Source organism: Scyliorhinus torazame, chromosome 17, assembly GCF_047496885.1.
Source record: "Scyliorhinus torazame isolate Kashiwa2021f chromosome 17, sScyTor2.1, whole genome shotgun sequence".
NCBI lineage: Eukaryota > Metazoa > Chordata > Chondrichthyes > Carcharhiniformes > Scyliorhinidae > Scyliorhinus > Scyliorhinus torazame.
The window spans coordinates 20,052,062-20,073,305 of record NC_092723.1 but is presented as its reverse complement, the minus strand read 5'-3'; the positions used below and the strand labels follow the sequence as shown (position 1 = coordinate 20,073,305).

Below are 21,244 nucleotides of genomic sequence, written 5' to 3'. Positions count from 1 at the left end.
TATGTAAATTGAGAACAGTTGTGGGCCCAACACTGATCCCTGAGGGACACCACTAGCTATTGATTGCCAACCAGAGAAACACCCATTAATCCCCACTCTTTGCTTTCTATTAATTACCCAATCCTCTATCCATGCTACTACTTTCTCCTTAATGCCATGCATCTTTATCTTATGCAGCAACCTTTTGTGTGGCACCTTGTCAAAGGCTTTCTGGAAATCCAGATATACCACATCCATTGGCTCCCCATTATCTACTGCACTGGTAATGTCCTCAAAAAATTCCACTAAATTAGTTAGGCACGACCTGCCCTTCATGAACCCATGCTGCGTCTGCCCAATGGGACAATTTCCATCTAGATCCCTCGCTATTTCTTCCTTGATGATAGATTCCAGCATCTTCCCTACTACCGAAGTTAAGCTCACTGGCCTATAATTACCCACTTTCTGCCTACCTCCTTTTTTAAACAGTGGTGTCACGTTTGCTAATTTCCAATCCGCCGGGACCACCCCAGAGTCTAGTGAATTTTGGTAAATTATCACTAGTGCACTTGCAATTTCCCTAGCCATCTCTTTTAGCACTCTGGGATGCATTCCATCAGGGCCAGGAGACTTGTCTACCTTTAGCCCCATTAGCTTGCCCATCACTACCTCCTTGGTGATAACAATCCTCTCAAGGTCCTCACCTGTCATAGCCTCATTTCCATCAGTCACTGGCATGTTATTTGTGTCTTCCACTGTGAAGACCGACCTAAAAAACCTGTTCAGTTCCTCAGCCACTTCCTCATCTCCCATTAATAAATCTCCCTTCTCATCCTCTAAAGGACCAATATCTATCTTAGCCACTCTTTTTTGTTTTATATATTTGTAGAAACTTTTACTGTCTGTTTTTATATTCTGAGCAAGTTTACTCTCATAATCTATCTTACTCTTCTTTATAGCTTTTTTAGTAGCTTTCTGTTGCCCCCTAAAAATTTCCCAGTCCTCTAGTCTCCCACTAATCTTTGCTACTTTGTATGCTTTTTACTTCAATTTGATACTCTCCCTTATTTCCTTAGATATCCGCGGTCGATTTTCCCTCTTTCTACCGTCCTTCCTTTTTGTTGGTATAAACCTTTGCTGAGCACTGTGAAAAATCGCTTGGAATGTTCTCCACTGTTCTTCAACTGTTTCACCTTAAAGTCTTTGCTCCCAGTCGACCTTAGCTAGTTCTTCTCTCATATCTGTGATGTTTCAGTATTTTGGGGTTTAGCAGTATTTGGATTTTTTCAGTATTTGGGTTGTATAATATTTGTGATGTTTCAGTATCTGGGGTGTTTAGTATTTGGGGGTGCTTCAGTATTTTGGGGTGTATAATATTTGTACTATTTCAGTATTGGGGGGGGTATATAATATTTGTGATGTTTCAGTATTTTGGGCTCTATAATATTTATAATGTTTCAGTATTTTGGGCTGTACAGTATTTGTAGTGTTTCAGTATTTTGGGCTGTATAATATTTGTGATATTTCAGTATTTTGGGGTGTATCAGCATGTGGAATATTTCAGCATTTAGGGTGTTTCAGTATTTGGGGGGTGTGGCCGGTGGGGCCCGTTCGTGGGGCCCGTTCGTGGGGCCGTTGCCGCTTTAAGAGGCGTTTCCCTTTTTAAGGCGCCAGAGCGAGGCTGCCAGTGACGTTGTGCGAGGAGCTCGAGCGGGTTGAGCCTGAGAGAGACGCGGCGGCGAGAGAGAGAGAGAGAGAGAGAGAGAGATACCGGGGAGAGGTACGGGGGTCGGGGTCGGGACACCCGCACCGCGCGGGGAGCAGCTCCCGGGGCGGGAGTGCGGTGACCAGTGTGAGGGGCTGGGGCGTGAGGGAGAGCGGCGGCGGCGGCGGCACTGGGGGAGAGGCCGAGGCCGCCGCCTTCCTCCCCGCCCAAAGCCGCCGCTCCCGGGCCCGGCGGGGAGGAGTCCCCGGGGAGAGAGGAGGGGATTGAGTTCCTCGCCCCCCCCCCCCCCCCCCCCCCGCGCTCCGGGGCGATGGCAGTGCGGCTGACAGCAGCCCGGGGTGGGGGTGGAAGCTGCGCCCAGGCAGCGGCGGTGCCCCAGCGAGGCTTCAGTCTGAGGGGCCGAGGAGGAGGGTGGAAGGGGGCCGAGGAGGAGGGTGGAAGGGGGCCGAGGAGGAGGGTGGAAGGGGGCCGCGGAACTTTGCGCCTGGCCCTGCCCGGGCCCGCACTGGGAAGTGCAAACCCTCCTCAGGAAGCTGCTGGCTGCCTGGGTGGGGTAACCCTGGGCGGTGGGGTGTTTAACTCAGCCTCGTCTCCTCCTGCCAGGCGTTTGGTTAGGTTTCAGCGGTGAAGTCCGCCCTGCTGTTTACCTCAAATCCACACTTGCAGAACTGGGTGGCAGACTGGCTGATAAAAGTCCCCCCATCGTGGATTGGCCTAGTGTGGTGCTGGGTGGCATTGGCTATCCCTGGGTGCTGGCCTCTGGATAAATCCACTCTGCCTGGGGGTAGAGGAACCACCTTGCCTCAAGTTGCCATAACATTTGATTTGCATCTTGGGAGTGGGGGCTGGCACTGCTTGGTAAACTTGGTGACAACAAATGGTGGAAATGCCCCAGGTAATTGAGGAGGAGGAGGATGAGCTGAAGCTTTGGGAGTTGGTCAGAACTGATTGCTATTAAATTTATAGTCTCCTCCCCAGAACCAATTCTTTTCACTGCCTTTAATGATGTTTGTGGAGTATATTAGTCTCTGTTTTTGAAGTGACAGATGTTTTATTGCTGTACTCTATGGTGCTTTTTAGAGACCCTGTCTTTCAAATCATCTGATGCACTTGTTTTCACTAATTAATCTGCCTGGCTATATTTGATGGACCTTTCGAATGCGAAGAGCTACCATTGCTGCAGAAACAAATCCAGATACATTTGTATGGATCTGCAATTACTTCGTGGTTATTTTGTATGAATGATGTGGAGATGCCGGCGTTGGACTGGGGTGAGCACAGTACGAAGTCTTATAACACCAGGTTAAAGTCCAACAGGTTTGTTTCGATGTCACTAGCTTTCGGAGCGCTGCTCCTTCACCTGAGGAAGGAGCAGCGCTCCGAAAGCTAGTGACATCGAAACAAACCTGTTGGACTTTAACCTGGTGTTGTAAGACTTCATTTTGTATGAAGGGAGAATTGGGGGCCCTGACTAAATTTTACACCCCTGTAACTGACCAGTGAATGTGAAGGAAGGTTTTGATTTGTTTTTCTTGGCAATGGGGAAATAAATAAAAACAAAGTCTGGAAATCAGAAATAGACCGGAAACTACAATAATAGCAAAATACTGGAATCTCGGGAACAAATTCAGGACCTGCAAACACCTACTTGACCTGGTTTTTCCCCAGCCTTTTTATTTGATTTCTGAAAGCTGTTGCATTTACTTTGTGATTTCTGTAGCTGATTATTTCTACCACTTTTTAATGTAAAGAGTTGTGCGATACAGACTGCAGGTGAAGATTTTTCGTTAAAAGGTGTGGCTCTTTGTAAGCGGTTGGCTTCTACCTGTAATAGGTTTGTATGCTGATTGGCTCTTGACTCGCCTTCCTTATTCTGTAGTGTTTATTTAAGGATCCCCTTGTGATGTGAGCTACTGTTTAGTGCTTTGTAAGACAGTACTCCCTGAGGTGGAGTAGTGGAATGTTAAACTTGAAATATGGCTGGTTTCTCCTCTTAACATTTTAATTTTCGGTTGTAACTTGCAGTGTTGTAGGATTTTATTAAGTGTTATAGTGAGTGTGAAATCTGTATATCCTGCACACCTGAACTTGGACAATACCTGGAAGTAAGTTGTAGATTTGTCATTGAGTTGTTTTCAGGGAGCATTTTGAGTTCTCTCATTAAGTTGAAGTACTGGTGGGTGGAAAATTTAATACAATACAAAATTGAATGTTTGGCATAAGTGTTTCTGTAGCAGTACATTTCACCTTGCAAACGCACTTTAACTGGTGATAGTGATATTTTCTTTAGTGTTGGGTGTTCAATCAAAATTCAATTAATTCCACCTCTTGTGTTGGCTTGTATTGTTAACTGGACACGCCTGTTTAAAAGGTGTCTGAGCAAAATATTAGATTTGGATATATGTTGGAAAGTTGAAAATGTCAGTGCAGCTTAATCAGCACCTACTTTTGAGATTTTAAAAAGTCACCCTGCAGTTATGACTTTTTGTGACATTTGTCAGTGCTTAGTGCAATTTTACCCAAAGTGAATGCATTAATATGGTTTGGCGTTGATTTGAAAGTGTTCTACAAAACAGGGTTGATCTTGTCGGTGCTTCACTGCCTTCTGCAACAACTAGTGTGAACTGTAAGGCCTTCTGGTTAAATTGAGAAAAAATATTGGTCGATATGATGTCACGACAAAGAATGGAATGTGCTGTTGCTGCACTGAAAGGGCAGTGCTGAGAAATGTCTACATCATCTGAAGGAGTTTGGAAAAACTAGCAAAGTCTTTGACTGCCCTGTGGGATTGTGTAAGGTTGGGCAGGATTTCATAACAGCAGCATTTAGCGGAGTGAATGACATTGGTTTTAGTTAACTTATTTCACTGCCAGAAGAAGAGTTGCACAAGGTGAACTCTAGGATCTTTTGACAGAATTATATTGTACAGTTCATGCATCTTTTTTTTTTACAGTAATTGTATAATCAAACTAATGTTTGATGGTTAATGGTATTACAAAACTGGCAGGCTGTTGGACATGATCGTAACCTGAAAAGTTGCTTAAGGCAGAGAGAGGGTTTTGTCTTGAAACTGCAAAAGAGTACAAACTTCCTGTGTTTGTGGTAACTACGTGATGACTGGGAATGAAACATTTGAGCCTTAAAATAAGAAACCTACTACTGTATGTAGTCTTTGTTGTGCACTTCTCTTTTTAGAAGGAGGCTTTTATTGTGTTCACAATGTGGTATTGGAGCATCTTGAAAATGGAATTGGACTTGAGGTACAGAGTACATAGAAGCCTTAGCATTTTTTTCCTGATTTTGTTCCTTTAGTGTTGTCAGCTTTCCGCATCCTTCCACCTTGTCTCTCCATCCCTTCACATTGTCAAAGCAACCCTTATTTGCTCTTCCATTAACATACTTTTTCTACTGTGCTTTCCTCCTGAGCTCAAAAGTTATGCATGCTTCAACTTGTCTGAAGTTGCCTGATTCCTTTTTCTTAGCGGAAGTTCCACTGTCCCTGTCTGGTCCCAATGTCATTGAATTCAGAATCCATGCCCACAAATTTCTCTACAGCCTTGCCTGAATATCCATCCTTCAATCGTGTGTCGCAACTCTGTGACTTTTGTCTGCCATCCCGTCTCCTATGTATTCCCCTTCCTACAACCCCACTCGTCAGAGTACCATTGGCTGCCAATCATATTGTACTCCACTCCCGTTGGAACTGTCTGCATTGTTCCTTCACCAGCTTTTAAATAATTTCTTCAAAAAAAACTATCTCTTGTATAGTTCCTACTTCTCAGTAATGTTGGGGAGATTTTGCACAGTATAAGTGCTACAAAAGTCCTGTTACCTGTTCGTGCTAATTCTTAAACGATTGTTTACATTTCAGTTAGAAGATTTTAGAAACATTTTGACTATTAACAGAAGATCCTCATGGTTCAGTGGAAGAATACACAAGTACAGTGTCTGCAAGCCTGGAACCATTGGACCATGATCTTTTCCACCTTCCCAAAATCCCAATGGGAGGGGGAAAGCGGGGCTTGCAGAAGTGTTGCATTTTTTTGTATAATTTGTTCCTACATGTGAAATATATTTGTTTAATGTGAAGTGTCAGAATTCAATTTCCTGTCACTATTCAGATATCTGTAAGGACATTCCACATCAGAAATGTTTAAAATAATCAGGATCCCCTAGGTTTAATTTCTGGTCTGTGTTGAGTCAGCTATCTTCAGTTGGATATTAGAGAATGTGGGGTAGAGATTGTGAACAAAAAGAAGTGGAAATGGGACAGAATTTCTGTATTTAAAAGAACCATATTCTTCCCTCTCCATTTTAGTTGAAGATGTTGCAGAAAAGGTTGGAGAGAGAAAATCTGTTGTAATTTATTTTCTACTGCCAAAGTTATATAGCCTGGAGGTTCTGCTTGTGGAAATGAAAACTGGCCTATAAATATGGCTGATTGGGATAAATTTCAGAATCCTGCCCTGTGCTTATGGAATTTGTTCATCAGCTTTGCAAACATTGTAAATTGAAAGGGAAAAGACTAAGGCAGTGTGCCTTTGTGTCTTAATTTGATATCAGCCACTCAACTATTGAATTTGCTTTTCATAAATTATCCAATTGCAGTGCACAGTTTCTGTATTTCCTACCCCACCCCCTTATCATTCAGCCTATTTTCCATTGCAGAGAATAACAAACTTTGATAAAATAAATGGAATCTTAAAATATTTTAACCCCCCCCCCCCCCCCCCCCCCCCGGCCGGCAAAGGAAGTTGCATATTTTGAGATGCCTTGCAGACTCGCTGTATGTTTGACCTAGAAGCAGGAATATTGACTGCTGTTTTGAGGAATATGCCCCAAAAGAACATTCAAGATGAGGAAGACTGCATCATTTGTGCACGTGACAGACAACCTGCAGTTGTGAAGACAATACTTTTAGTACCATGATTTAATTTGTAGCCATTCCATTTTAATACAGATTCTAGCGCTCTGTTTCAAAGGTCAAGTTTTTTTAGGTTGTACTCAATAACTGGAGCAGTTTGGGGACTGAGAACTGCAATATCACCAGTGGTGATGTCGACTTGTATTTGGAATATGCAGCTTTAAATGAGTCGTCATCTTTATTCATTGGTTTTGCTCAAAATCCATGTGGAATGTTAAGTTCAGCTGAAGCATTAGATCAACACTGTCTTTTCAGTTGAACTACTCGTATAAAATTGCTCCACACCCCTTTAAAAATAGTGCCTTTCCTGTACAAAATATTTACACACCATATGGAAGGCCCTTGCCTATTCATAATGGTGACCTTCAAATTATGAAAAAGTTCTTTGTTATCTTTCCAAAAAGTGAATTTTACATTTTAAAATATGCTTTGATCCTCAGCACACTTAGAAAATTTGAAAAACAGTACTTCACATCACTGTGGTAGGAGCCTTCCCACCTCTGATTTGTCTCTGACCAATATGAACAAGTCAGCTTGGCAAAAGTATTATCCCAGACTTTAACTGAGAATGTTATGAATTTGAGGCAGGATATGGGCATGTAATCCAATATTACATTTGTGTGTGTTTTTGAAGGAGTTCAGCTGAATGCTCAATCCGAGGATCTGTATTCTTTCTATAATTTGGGTGACTTTCAAAATTTTGTGGTTCAATGGTGATATGTTATCGTCAGTGTAACATGCAGCCTGTTGCTAATAGGCCTGTTTGGGTTAGCTGCAATGTTTCCCTATCCTCTTCAGTGGGAAAGTATTTAGTCTCTGATCTGCAATGTTGGCATGGAGCCAGAATATGGCAATACCTGCCTTCTCACTGAGACAGCTCCATTATATTGCAGGAGCAGCACTTTTAACAAGCTGAAGAAAACTTGAAATAAGAGTTCCTTGTCTTTTGCATACCGGTTTTCTATGCAATAGCATGACCTCAGAAGAAACATGTGCAAATTCTCTCCTATATAGTACTGATTGTGTTGCAATCTTAATGGTTCAGTAAATAACTCTAGATAGGATTATGACAAATATTTTTGCCCATGTGGAAAAGCAACTTTACTGTGCATCTGAGTTATTATTCGGCCCGAGTTATTGACTGTATGGTAACATTGGAAAGGTTCACTGCTCTTGCCTCCTCAAAAGATGTTTCTTCCCCGAGCCACTTAAGAAATCAGAATATTGCTTTCCATGATGCATGCAGATTGCTGGCTTTTACCAACTGGCCACTTGCCATCTTGTAGCACTGCAGCCTCATTTTGAGCAATGCAGGAGAATTGAGACTTAACTACTTTGCCATGACTGCGATCAACTGAATTTGGTCGCGGCATTGCAGTTGGGCTGTACAGGAAGGGCCAGTGTTCTATCCTCTGCAAATTGGCACTTTGTGGGGAAAATGAATATCTAACTATCTTCATTGAAAATATTCATAAACCATGTCATAACCATTGTAATAACCATGGGTATTGAAAACAAATTTGATTTCATTTTTTCCTTGGAGCCTAATAGTTTAAACTGTCTTGACTTTATTGCGAGAGAATTGTTTTAGTGCTGCCTCACTCATAGTTGAAATTAAAATGTTGGCAGATCTCAGTCTGACCCAAAGGCCTCCCTCCCTGCTGGAAACTGAAGCACTGTGACCTCCTTCCTGTTTGACTCCCTTGTGCTACAGGGCCTTGAGTCAGAACAAGTTCTACTTTATGGCATCTGATTTATTTAAAAAATCCAGCAGTAAGTTAATGTAGTTACGTTTTTGCAGTTTCCAGGAAAATGATGCTTGTGGGCAAGTGGATTCAAATTGAAAGATCTGTCCTTGCATCCATCTTTTTTTGGAAGTTTCAGGGGAGGGGAAAGTGGGTGGGTTCTTAAAGTATTTTTCCTGTGTCCTAAGGAGTGTACCCCTTAATACATGAACATAAGTTAAATCTGCAGACTGGAAAGGTGCATGCAATTGTTAAAAGTGGAGATCCGATTTGTAATGGTCATTGAGTGCATGACTTCCCCACAGGGAAGAAAGTACATACTGCAAATTGAGACTGTACTGAACTTGTTTAGTAGTTGAAAACCGGTTTAAATGACTAATACCTGTCCAGGCAGGTTGATCTTCAGTTGCCTGTGGACGCCACAGAATTGTCTTTATTCCAGCTTTATTTGAATAGAAGATTCCTTTCCAATTATCGCAAAGGATGATTGGTGTTGGCTGATGCAGTAACAGGTATTTTCCTCCCTGCACCAACCCTGGGAGAGACCTGGGCCTTGAGATAGTTGAAGAGGGATGGTGAGATTAATTTTTATAATAGTTGTCTACTTTTGAGAAGGTGGATAATGCCGTAAAAAGAAATGTTGGATTATAAGAGCAGGAATCTGGGGTGGGAAAGTATAATAACCAAACTGAATAAAGCATTGATTAGACCATAGTTTGGTTGGTGGAGGGATTTTTCGAAAAGGATTCTGTCTACCATGTAGATTCACTAGCATGATGGTAGAATGGGAAACTTTGAGAATAGGGTTGTGATAGGGGTGCTATTTCCACTGGAGCCAAGTTTTTTTGTTCTTCAGCTTATAAAGTTTTTGACATAACTTTTTTAAGTCTGGTTGGTATGTATTTAAACCAAGTTTCTATTGGTTATGGGTTCATGAAAATATTTAAACGGCATTGAATGGTTCCAGGTCTTAAGACTCCAGTTACCTGGCGAGATTGGCAAAGCTCGGCTCTTTTAGAGAAGGTTTGATGGAGGTGTTCAAAAGCATGACTGATGTAGACAAAGTAAACCGGGAGAAACCGTTCCTAATTAGGGAGGGCTCAAGAGCTATAGGACACTGATTTAAAGTGATGGGCAAAAGAGCCGAAGGTGGTATTCGGAAGAGAAGGTTTTAATGCATTGGCATGTGCTGTCTGCATTAGTGGTGGCTGGAGAGAGCTTAAATTGTGCCTTTCAGAAGTGAATTGGTCAATTGTCTAACGAGCGACATGCAGGGCTTTCAGGAGAAGTGGGGGAGTGAGATTAGCTGAGTTCTTCGAAGATTGGCATGGACACACTGGCTTCTTTCTGTCTGTATCCATTGAGGGCAACAGAATCCCAGCCCCTGATAACTGGAGGGCTTGGCATTGCTAACTAATTGAACTTTAGAAGGCGAAGTCATATATAAACCGTCACTCTTTGCATAGCCACCTAGTGCATAATATCAATAATCGCTTATTGTCACAAGTAGGCTTCAATGAAGTTACTGTGAAAAGCCCCTAGTCGCCACATCCGGCGCCTGTTCGATGAGGCCGGTATGGGAATTGAACCCACGCTGCTGGGCTTGTTCTGCATTACAAGCCAGCTGTTTAGCCCACTGTGCTAAACCAACCCCTCAGAGCATAAAGGAAGGAAGATTCCTTACAATTTGTTCTAAATATAAATTTGTGAAGAAAAGCGGAATCATCACGAAGTCTGAAGCTAAACACTGAAATGTTGTTTTAAAAGAAAAATCTTGCATGTATAAAAGTCATTCGCAAACACGGGTTATCTTAAACCAGTTCTTCCCAAGCTATTTTCTAATGCAATCCCATTTTAACACTTGAAAGTTAATGAAACCCTAGATGACAACAGCAAAAGAGCATAGTAACAATCAGTGTATAATTAAAGTTTGTGTATTATAGTTCAACGCATACACATTAGGGGCAGCACGGTGGTGCAGTGGTTAGCACTGCTGCCTCATGACGCCGAGGTCCAAGGTTCGATCCCGGCCCCTGGTCACTGTCTCACAGCCACAACCCAAAGATGTGCACATAGGTGGATTGGCCACGCTACACTGCCCCTTAATTTGAAAAAAAAAAAAGAATTGGGTATTCTAGCTTTATAAAAATACATATGAACATTAAATAATGTGGAATTCTGTGCTTTTAATGTACTTAGTAAAAATGTTATTCGCCAGTCTATTACTTGTATCTGATGGACCTTGGCCAGGAACCAGGGTACGCAAGGTGTGAGTCCAGAGGAGTCCAGACTAGTTTGCAGTGATGAGGTTGAGCTCAGGTTGGAGCTCTGATTGCAGTTCAGCAGCCGAGGCAACGCTGTTAGGTTCTGGGTCGCGGCATCGCTGCTGGGTTTCGGGTTGGGGCTCGGGGCTAGGCTTTGAGCAAAGTGGAATGCTATGGAACTTGGCCACTGAGATTTCAGCCAAGCTCTCTATATATTTCCCAGTGAAAAGGACTTGGTGAAGTAGCCTCAGGCAGGGGCTCATGACCTGGAGAGAGAGATTGAGATATGGACAGGATATGGGTGGGTGGACCCTTGCGCTGGTGTGGGAAGAGGGGAAATCATGACTCCATTTGCTGCTTCTGCAACCCCAATTTGGGGTATTTTTGAAGTAGAGTTACTGTTGCAATGTAGAAAAAAGCAGAGAAACTAATTTGCACGTATGGTTCCACAGACAGCAATTTGGGAAATAACTGGATAATTTTATTTTGATGCTGGTTGAGGAATAGTTTCTCTGATCTTTATCTTTGAATATAGAAATGGGATATTCTGTTTTTGCCCTGATGTACGTTTAATAAAATGAGGTGCCTATGCAAATAGAGAAAATTGCGGTATGGCTTGACCACTTGGGAAAGGGCAGTTTAACTCATTCTCTGGTGTTCAGTTAGTCAGTGAGGTCAAGCCCTCTGTTTCTCTCAACATAGAATGGCCAAAGCATAGAGGGAAGCTGTCCTGGCTTGATACAATTCACACCTCTTTAACCTGGGGTTACCCCATCTCTGGATCTGCAAAGATTTAATCACCTGCTAATGGTTGCATTCCAAGCATTGTTTGGCATCTTTGAATTTGTCTATATATGTTTCTGGAACATACCTCTTCATTCACCTGAGGAAGGAGCAGCGCTCCGAAAGCTAGTGACATCGAAACAAACCTGTTGGACTTTAACCTGGTGTTGTAAGACTTTGTACTGGACTCCTCCAGAGCAACTCTGCGAATCCCACTCTCCTTTTCCCAATTGCCCTGCAAATGGATTTTCACAGTAACTTCATTGCAGTGTTAATATAAGCCTACTTGTGTCACTAATAAAGATTATTATTATTTATCAGACTGCAAGATTCTTTTTTTTTTTTTGAAAGCCACAATTGAAGTGTCACCAATCAATCCACCAGCGAGGTCTTGGGTTTTGTGTCTCATCTGAAAGGTTTCAGTATTCCCCCAGTACTGCATTGGAATTGTTTTGGATTCTGTGGACAGGCCTTTGAAGTGAGACTTGAACTCGTAACCTTCAGTAAGCATGCTTTAGGTGAGTTAAGGTTGACATCAACACACATCCAAATACAGAGGACCAGATATTCTTATTTGCCACAATTATTAATGCTTTTAATGGTATTTTGGATTTATTGTCATGTGTACCGTGAAAAGTATTGTTCTGCGTACAGACGATGCAGATCGTTCATAACACTGTTGCTTCAAAGCACAAGGGACCCGGGTTTGGGTCACTGTCTTTGCGGAGTCTGCATGAGTTTCCTCCGGGTGCTCCGGTTTCCTCCCACAAATCCCGAAAGGCGTGCTTGTTGGTGAATTGGACATTCTGAATTCTCCCTCAGTGTACCCGAACAGGCGCCGGAATGTGGCGACTAGGGAGTTTTCACAGTTACTTCATTGCAGTGTTAATGTAAGCCTACTTGTGACACTAATAAAGATGATTATTATTACATGAAAAACATGGGACATATGATAAATACACTATGTAAATACATAAATGTAGACATCGGGTGAAGTATACGGAGTGTAGTGTTACACAGTAAAGAAGATGCGTGGAGAAATCAGTTCAGTCCATAAGATGGTCATTCATGGGTGGCACGGTAGCACAGTGGTTAGCACTGTTGCTTCACAGCACCAGGATCCCAGGTTCGATTCCTGCTTGGGTCAGTGTGCGGAGTCTGCACGTTCTCCCTTTGTCTGCGTGGGTTTCCACCGCGTGCTCCGGTTTCCTCCCACAAGTCCCGATAGACGTGCTGTCAGGTGAATTGGACATTCTAAATTCTCCTTCGGTGTACCCGAACATGCAGAGTGTGGCGACTAGGGGATTTTCGACAGTAACTTCATTGCTGTGTTAATGTAAGCCTACTTGTGATAATAATAAAGATTGTTATTATCAGGAGTATGGTAACAGCGGGGAAGAAGCTGTTTTTGAAACTGTTAGCGTGTGTCCTCAGACTTTTGTATCTTTTGTCCGATAGAAGAGAGAATAACCTGGGTGGGAAGGGTCTTTGATTATGTTGCTTGCTTTCCCAAGGTAACGGGATGTGTAGACAGAGTCAATAGATGGGAGGTGGGTTCTAGGCGGTGTTCACGACTCTCTGTAGTTTCTTACGGTCTTGGGTTGAGCCTTTGGGTCAGAGTGAGATCTGCCAACATCTCCATCTCGGCACCATTGATGCAGATGGGGTGTGTACGACACTTCGCTTCTTGAAGTCAATGACCAGCTCCGTTACTGACATTGAGGGAGAGAGTGTTGTTGTTACACCATGCCACTGTAAAGGTTGGTAAGAGCCAATGTGGACATGCCAAATTTCCTTGTTTCCTGAGGAAGTTTAAGCGGTGTTGTGCTTTCTTGGTTTGTGTCTGCCTGACTGTTGAAACTGCCTGTCCAACATAAGGTCTAATTTCTGAGTCTTGAGTATTTTATCTATAAAACTGAAAAGCGAGCGTCTTTAGCTTTTAAGGTGGTTATTTAATGAAGGATGCCTCAAAAGCTCCTGCTCTGTCTCTTGCAGATTTATTTCTACATTGAAAAGTAGTTTAAAAGCTTTGCGTGCCTCAATATCCATCCTAGTGGAACTTTTAGTCAGTGCTAACATATTAAATGAATAACAGAAACAGAATTTAATCTGATGGAAGAGATTGCAATTAATTTCAGCTTTTAAAAAAACATGTCTAAAATGAGCTATATCCATTTGGAGCAGATGAGAGAATTATTAAGGCAATTACGCAGTAAAATAGAGATTTAATTTGCTAAACGAATGGAATGTGGGCTGGATTTGATTTGTGAATTTTTTTTTTTGTGATCTGCTTGAGAGCTGGTCTTGTGCAAGGCTAACTCCAGCCTTACTGTAACGTCAAATTGCTATTGATAACCAAGTTTTGGGGCTATTGGGCACCTTTTTCAGCACCTTGTTGAATGGTTGCAAAACATGGACACCTTAATGACAAGACAGGAATCTCAAAACCTTTCGCCATGTTGTTGGCGGCATAGTCTGGGCATCTCGTGGAAGAGCAAAATCATGAACACATGGCAGTCCTCTTGGCAAAGCCCCAAGTGTGTCGGCATTCCACAAGTTGAGGTGACTGCACCGACTTGGGCACGTTTGCAGGAGGGAAAATGGGGCGCATACCCAAGCATTTTCTTCATGGTGAAGTAGCCATAGGCAGAAAGCTAGTAGCATGCCCAAAGCTCCGTTTCAAAGATACTTGCAAGAGTGACATCAAGGCCCTCAATGTCGATTTTTCACACCTTTGTGATACTAGCTGATGACAGTGGTAAATGGCAATCTCTTCTGTGGGTCTGCACGTGCCACTATGACCATCAGAGTTACAGCAGCTTGGCAATGGGTGCCAACAGCACCTGATAAGCACTTCATATGTGACGCTTTTGTGATGGAACCTGCCTCACTGGTCTCTTCAGCTATCAGTGAAAAGTGCACCAAATGAAGCTCTCCCATTTCCAACAGATTTGATTTGTTGCATGTCCATGTGTGGATGGAAGGATGCTGATGGTTACAGCAGACATTACACTAACTATTACAGAACACGTCTAAAAGGAAAAGTAGTCTTTAAAACCAATTCTGTTAATCAGCTTCTGAAATTCCGCCTACTTCACTACAATTTGCTTTTTTTAAAACCAGCATGCATGCCAAATTCTTGAGCCACATTTTCTCCCCCCTCGTGGAGCAGCATGTTCAAGGCTTGCAGTTTAACTAAATAAATGGTATTTGTTAAATGGACCACCTTTTGTATGGACCATGTTAAAGTGCCACTGATTTTTAAATGGGAGTGGATTGTACTTTAACATTCACCTTGTATTAGATATAATTCTTGGCAACTGTAACATGTGATATTTTTCAGAATGTTCAGAATGGGATTTTTGAAAACTAGAATAGCAAAGTTGAGAGTCTCCATTTTATTGTGAACTTTTAAGAATGGATCATTATTACAGGAATGTATTTTAATAACTGTCTAGGGTGGGAAGCATCACAGTGAAGGGTTTACACCCTTTTATTACAGTCTGATGTAGCTTGTGTCATCTTTCCTGAAGTTGTTTAAAGCCCTGACCGTCAGGAAAATTGGGTTCTGATCTGCAAACTCTTATCAAATTGACAGCAATGACATTGAAAATGGTAAAAGCAGCAGTCTTATTGGAATTATCTGCAAGACTGCTGTGGCGGTGAAGTTTATCAAAGTTGAAGCATTTATTCCCCAACATGCAGTGAAAGTATACACTGTAATTGGACATAACAGTATCTTGGTAGAACAGGAAATGCAATGAGAGTGGAATATTGCTGATAGCTGAATTATCTGGCCTCTGGCAAGATATTGCAGGAAAATGTCTAATGCTGCAAAATTGATACAATGTTAACAAACTTATGTTACTTCTGTAAGAAATTGTGCTAACATTCCCATAAACCTAGATAGGGACCGGGACCTGAGATCAAAATATTTACACATTTCCATTTCTGACTTTGTAGGACTGCTATGGTTTAACTTTTCTAATGTTCTAACTTTAATGTGCACAGTGCATCTCACTTACATAAACGCCATTGTTCAGATGTCCAAAACTGTTCAACGATGCAGAGCCCTTTTAGAATTTTACTAAGCCTTAAATTGCCATGGTTTAAAGAACAAAGAAAAGTACAGCACAGGAACAGGCCCTTCGGCCCTCCAAGCCCGTGCCGACCATACTGCCTGTCTAAACTAAAATCTTCTACACTTTCTGGGTCCGTATCCCTCTATTCCCATCCTATTCATGTATTTATCCAGATGCCCCATTTGTAATCCATTTTTGAAAAGCGACAAATCCTAATGTGGGGAAGGCAGCAGAGGTAGTTTGACATTAGTGTGTTGCAGTTGAACATGTATGGAATTACTTGATTATTGGGTTTGGGTAGAATTTCTGATGTCTGATGGTTATTGTGCTCTCCGCTCTTTTTTAGCCATTCCTGCAAATCTTTGTCTCCTGCAAACTTTGTTTTAATAGAAACAAAGCTTATCCATGCTGGTTTGTGAAAGTACCTTCTATCTTTGCAGTGTTTGTGCTGGTTTCCACTTGTGCTACTATTAGACTGCACATGACGTTGACTGGCAAGTTAAGACTTTGTTCAGTATATCAGATCTGTCATGATTAATAAGAAGTTACTTTTATTTTCTTGTTTTCTATTGCCAACTTGTCAACCTTCATTCATTTGATCTCCAGTTTGAAGGTTCCTTTCTGACAAATATATGGGGATTAGAAGCTTTTCCTCTATTTTTGATCTGATTCTTGCTCTCGCACATAAACTTACTGAATTCCAACCCACTTGTGATCTAAGGAAGTATTTGTTGTGGAAATCATTTCCCTTCCACAGTATTCTATTAAGCATTTTTAATTTACTTTTTACAATTATCTTCTACAAATTTGGATTTTTTTTCCCCCCCCTTCATTCATCCAGGTTATATATGGTGAAAGCTGAGCTCCTTGGAAGAATCCACCAATCAGAATGATCTATTTATCCCTTTCTATTTGTACTTTCAACTAATTACATTCCCATGTCACACAGTTACCTCTAATTCTATGTATTCGTGTTTCCATTCTTGGGTAGAACCATATAATGCCTCTGGAAGTTGATGTAGAGAATATTCATCGATGCCTCCCCGCCCCCCCCATCTGCCTTGCTGGTGACCACCTCAAAAATAAATTCATCTACAGTAGTCAGAACATCCCCATCTGATAATTGTTTAGGTTCTCCCTCAAGCTCGAGATAAAGCACCCAATAGGTCTGTTGTTACAGGTTTCTCCCTTTTAAATGGCTCTCCATTCTTTTTACTATGTTTCCAATCTAAAAGCACAGTTCCTAAGTGCTATGGAAAGTTATGACTTAAAGAATCTTTACGTTTCTTTTAATAACCCTGAATACCAGCTACGCCCAGAGAATGGCCTATCTTAAGTGTCATTATTTCCGCCATTACAGTTTTGTTAATTTATAATAAATCTGTAAAGTTCCTTCCTGTGATTTTATTTTTAGGCTCCCATGTACCACTGTACCTCTTCCTCCACTGTGAAAACAGATACAAGTGTATAATTTCCTTATTGTCTGTCATAGACTTGCATATGTTCCCACACTTTAATTGGCTCTATATATTTATGGAAACCCTTGCTTACACAATAGCCTTTCTACCAATGCAAGTTCGGTTTAGTCATGCAGTCAGATTGATAACACGTTAACATCACTGCAGTAGGTAGCAACCATACACCTAAATATCATTGCACTGAGTGGAATCAGTCCCTGGAGTGCACTTGAGCTTTTATATGATGCTCAATCCTTTATTGTGCTGTTTGCGGATACTGCTGGCACAACCTAGAAAACAGTGTGTGACAGTAGCGAGAAATGTAATTTTTTTTCCCTTGAAAAGCCCTGGAAACTCTGCTTCACTCCCACTTTTGCCCCAGATTATGCATTCAATTTGCAGTTGTGTAGGTATGACCTTGTACTTAAGATGTAACCATAGTGGCTTGTTTTTCTCTGTTAAAATAGAAACAATAGGCAATCCTTTGTTTTTGGTGGGGTTGGGAGCAAGAGAACTTGGACCATAAATTTGTTTGAGTTGTAGAGTGAGCACAGTTAGAAAAGCGAGAACAGATCTGGCAAAGTGTGGTGATATATAATTATCTTGTAGTATTTCTATTAGCAAATTTGTTTTTTTAATGGAGACAACGGGTTATAAAAATCTTTTCTATTACCATTGAGTCAAATTCCCAGTTTGTCATGATATGAATTGCTGTCATTGTGTCCTAGAAAATCTTAGCAATCTCGTCACGTTGTAAGTAGAGCTTAAGAGTAAGAAGAAAGTATGATTTTGCTTGGACATCAAGTGCTCAGGGGCTTTTGCAAATAAAAAAGGAGTCTTGCCCAGTAATAAATGCAAGGCACTTCAGGTTATTGAAGTGTAGCCAACAGTACTTGCATGCTTTTTCTTGCTGTTGGCTATATGTGGAAGTATAAAAGCACCAGTCTGTATCAACTGTATTTTAGAACTGTATTTCTGAAAGCTGCTTTGGCTCTACCCAGTATCTTTTATAGAATGGCAGCATGTGAGAAGATGACATTGTGATTGGGCAGAAGGAAGCTTTTGATTTGCCCAAATCTCTGGAAAGCGACTGAATATGTGCTGCATACTTTTTCCAAGTACAGTGATTGGTCTCTATCAACAGACTGCAAAGCAAATCTCAGTTTCTTGCATATACATAGATGACTGTGATGGTACTTTGCACGTGCACACAGGTCAAATTGATAGCATAACATCATGCAAGAGAGAGTTCTGCAGCATCTGTTGGGCCTAGAAAGAATTATTTACCTTAAAGGCCCTTTTGCCAATCTTTAAAACAACCTGGCTCATTTGATTTGCTGTTTGGGACCCACTCATTGGTAGCCGGTGACTAGGGAACCATATAATATGCTGAACACTAATTTTCAATGAGAAGGTTCAGTTTCTGTTTATGTCTACCAGTGGGAAAACACTAGCAATCTTGGGAAACTTAACCCACCATTTCAGCGGAAACTATTGACAGTTTTAAACAAATTTAAGCTGTGACCTCTTGGCTTATAACTGAGTTTATAGGTGTCATGTTGGACACCATTACATTGTTGATTTGGAATTTTTAAACCTGAGGGACCAAAGTGAAGGACAAATGTTCAAATTACTGACTAATTTTGAAATGATGTAATGGATGATAAAATAGCACTACACAAAATTAGTTGGGTTAACAGTTAAAGTGTCCTCAATTTTGATAGTAAGCTAACTAGACTCTCTTGGTTTAAAGATTGGCGATTAAATGCAGAACAGTAATGGCAAGAGTTTGAATGGGAGTAAATTACTCGGAGTAATTTATTGGGTACATTTTTATCTATAACATTTTGGGACACCTGCCATATATATACAGAATGTTTACTCTCAAATAGCTGGATGTAACTTCTAGTTTTTATGCACGCAATCTTTAACAATATTAAAATTGAAGTTTTTTTTTAACCATTCTTTAGATCATATCCGGCTTATAACGGTGTTCTCTCAATCTTTACTCAACTGAAAAAAAAATCAGTAGCTTGTAAATATCCTCTGGTTCTCTTCATCAGCCAATTTAACAGCTCAACAAATAAAATTAAATAATTTTGTCAGAATGAAAGGTGTTAATTGTATGATGAAACCATTGTGGGACCGAGCCGTACAGATTATGTCCTTTGCTTCAATTCTTGATCTCTACTGAATTTAGCTGATCATGTTCAGACTGCTTGCAGAATAGCCACTTGGAACAGTACCAGACGGACCCTGTGGCAGTATAAATTGCTGACTGTTGCATAGGAAAAGAACCAGAACCGATTTGTAAAAGTTTATTTTGTGTCCAATCCTTTGCATGCTTAGCATTGAAAATTTCCCCTTCCAGCAGTTCATGATCTGATATTGCTGTCTGCAAGGGACATTGACTTGGCAATATCATTATTAGAAAATTTCAGATGTGGAATGATGGATTGTACCTCTTGGTTTGAAGTGAACTTTTTATTTTAATAAAGCCAGCACACTGAATTTTGGCACCACAATTCTGATTCTATAATTTGGCCAAGGCATTTGCGCATCTCTTCTCTGAAGCAGTTCAGTTGTCTTGTAGTATGTATTGGATAGCTTTATGGAAGAAATTGGCTATTTAATTTTGATACTAGGGGAGATTCTGATAGCAATTAAATGATGAATCCGTCTTTGCCGATGGCTTTTTGTAGAGTCCTGCCAATTTGACACTTGTAGCTAGTTGTGCAAAACCTCTTGGGGAGCAGTGACATTAGATTTAGGCTTCTGCAGATACAGCTGTAGAGTTTAGTACATGTACATATTAATTTGGCTATGTTTTCTATCAATGTTGCAACAGTGGAAGACAGCCTCTTGCAAGACTTCAAGCTCTCAAACTGGTGCATAGGGAAATGTATGCTCAGATTAAATTTACATGTTCTGGGCTGAATATGATCTGCAGGCTGTATTTTGGATACCACACTTCTTGAGCATAATACCTTTGTTCATGCAGAAAGAAAGCAAACCATGGGATTCTCCCTAGGAAGTGAGATGGATGAAGGAGGAGGTAAATTGCTCAGTTCCAGACCTCCCTATTGTACAGTAGATCTCCCTATTGTACAGTATACGCATGTACGGATGGAATTTGCAATGTTTGGGGGGATAAAGCACTTGTAGTTTTATATTGCAGCTTGGAGATTTTGCACACCAGCGTGGAGACAGAAAGGGTCTATTGAAGCACTGGGTTATCAGGGTTCAAATAGTCCCATTAAGGAGCAATTCCAGATTACGTCAATGTTTTAAAAATATATGAATTAAATTGTCTATTAATTGCAGTGCTCAACACAGTTGTTGGGTACGCAGACCATTTGAGAAGTGCTCAGTTATCAAAATTTGCCCTTCTGATTTGCTGTATCAGATGATCAGGGCAGCACACTGATTTGGGGGCCCTACGTTTGAGGTGAACTTTTATTAGTTGTGTATTGCTCATAGAGACTTGTTTGTATTTTGTATAATACTTGTATTCGATCACTTCCTTTATCAGGCTATCTGAGCATTAATTCTCAGGATTTGCCATGCAGCACTTCCTCCTTGAGACTTAGTGCAAATTTATATTTGCAGGTGGTTGCAGTATGGTTTCCTCTGGGTGCAGTGCCAATGCAACTGCAAGATGGTTTCTCGTTAGTGAAGCCTTGAGCAATAACAAACGGTGTGACTTAGTTACGTAATACTTCCTTTTAAACCTTCTTCCGCTTGCGAACAGGCTGTTAAAATGTGATAGACCTTGCAATCTTTTTGTGTTGCCAGTAATTTTACAAATTAATTTGGAATTAAAATGCTCATCTCTGCTACTGTTTAATATTATTAAAATGGTAGGCCTGTCAAATGATTATACAGTTTGAAGGGTGTGGGGGAAATGCCCAGCTATGCAATTGGTCTATAGCTTATGAACCTGACTTGGGTCTGTTGTTCCTCCTGTTTAGTAGTTCATTATGTCTTGGTGTTTAATTTTATTTATTTCTCTGAAGCAGCTTGAACTATTTGTTGACTTTGGAACACATGCTTGGTTTTCTGCATTACAATAGTTTATAGTCCATTAATTTGGGTTTATTACTAATCAGGTGGTTTGGTGCAGATACAGGATATTTTTCTAGAATTCCATTACTAAATATCCAACTCTATGTCAATTGCAATATCCATTACAATGCTATTTTAAAGTTATTCCTTATAATAGAAGAGAAGCATACGGCTATGTGGCAGCTAGAAGAGCCTTGTTCTTCTAATTTCATTTAAAAA

At 41.0% G+C, this 21,244-nt stretch overlaps 1 protein-coding gene across 1 annotated transcript in view; it reads left to right on the top strand.

The window, feature by feature from the left end:
* Positions 1-1,617: 1,617 nt before the first annotated feature.
* rap1aa (RAP1A, member of RAS oncogene family a) overlaps positions 1,618-21,244 on the top strand; it is a 140,222-nt gene continuing 120,595 nt past the window's right edge. Inside the window, exon 1 of the mRNA XM_072480151.1 lies at positions 1,618-1,759. The gene's annotated coding sequence lies outside the window, so the exon portion shown is untranslated. The remainder of the gene's footprint in view (positions 1,760-21,244) is intronic.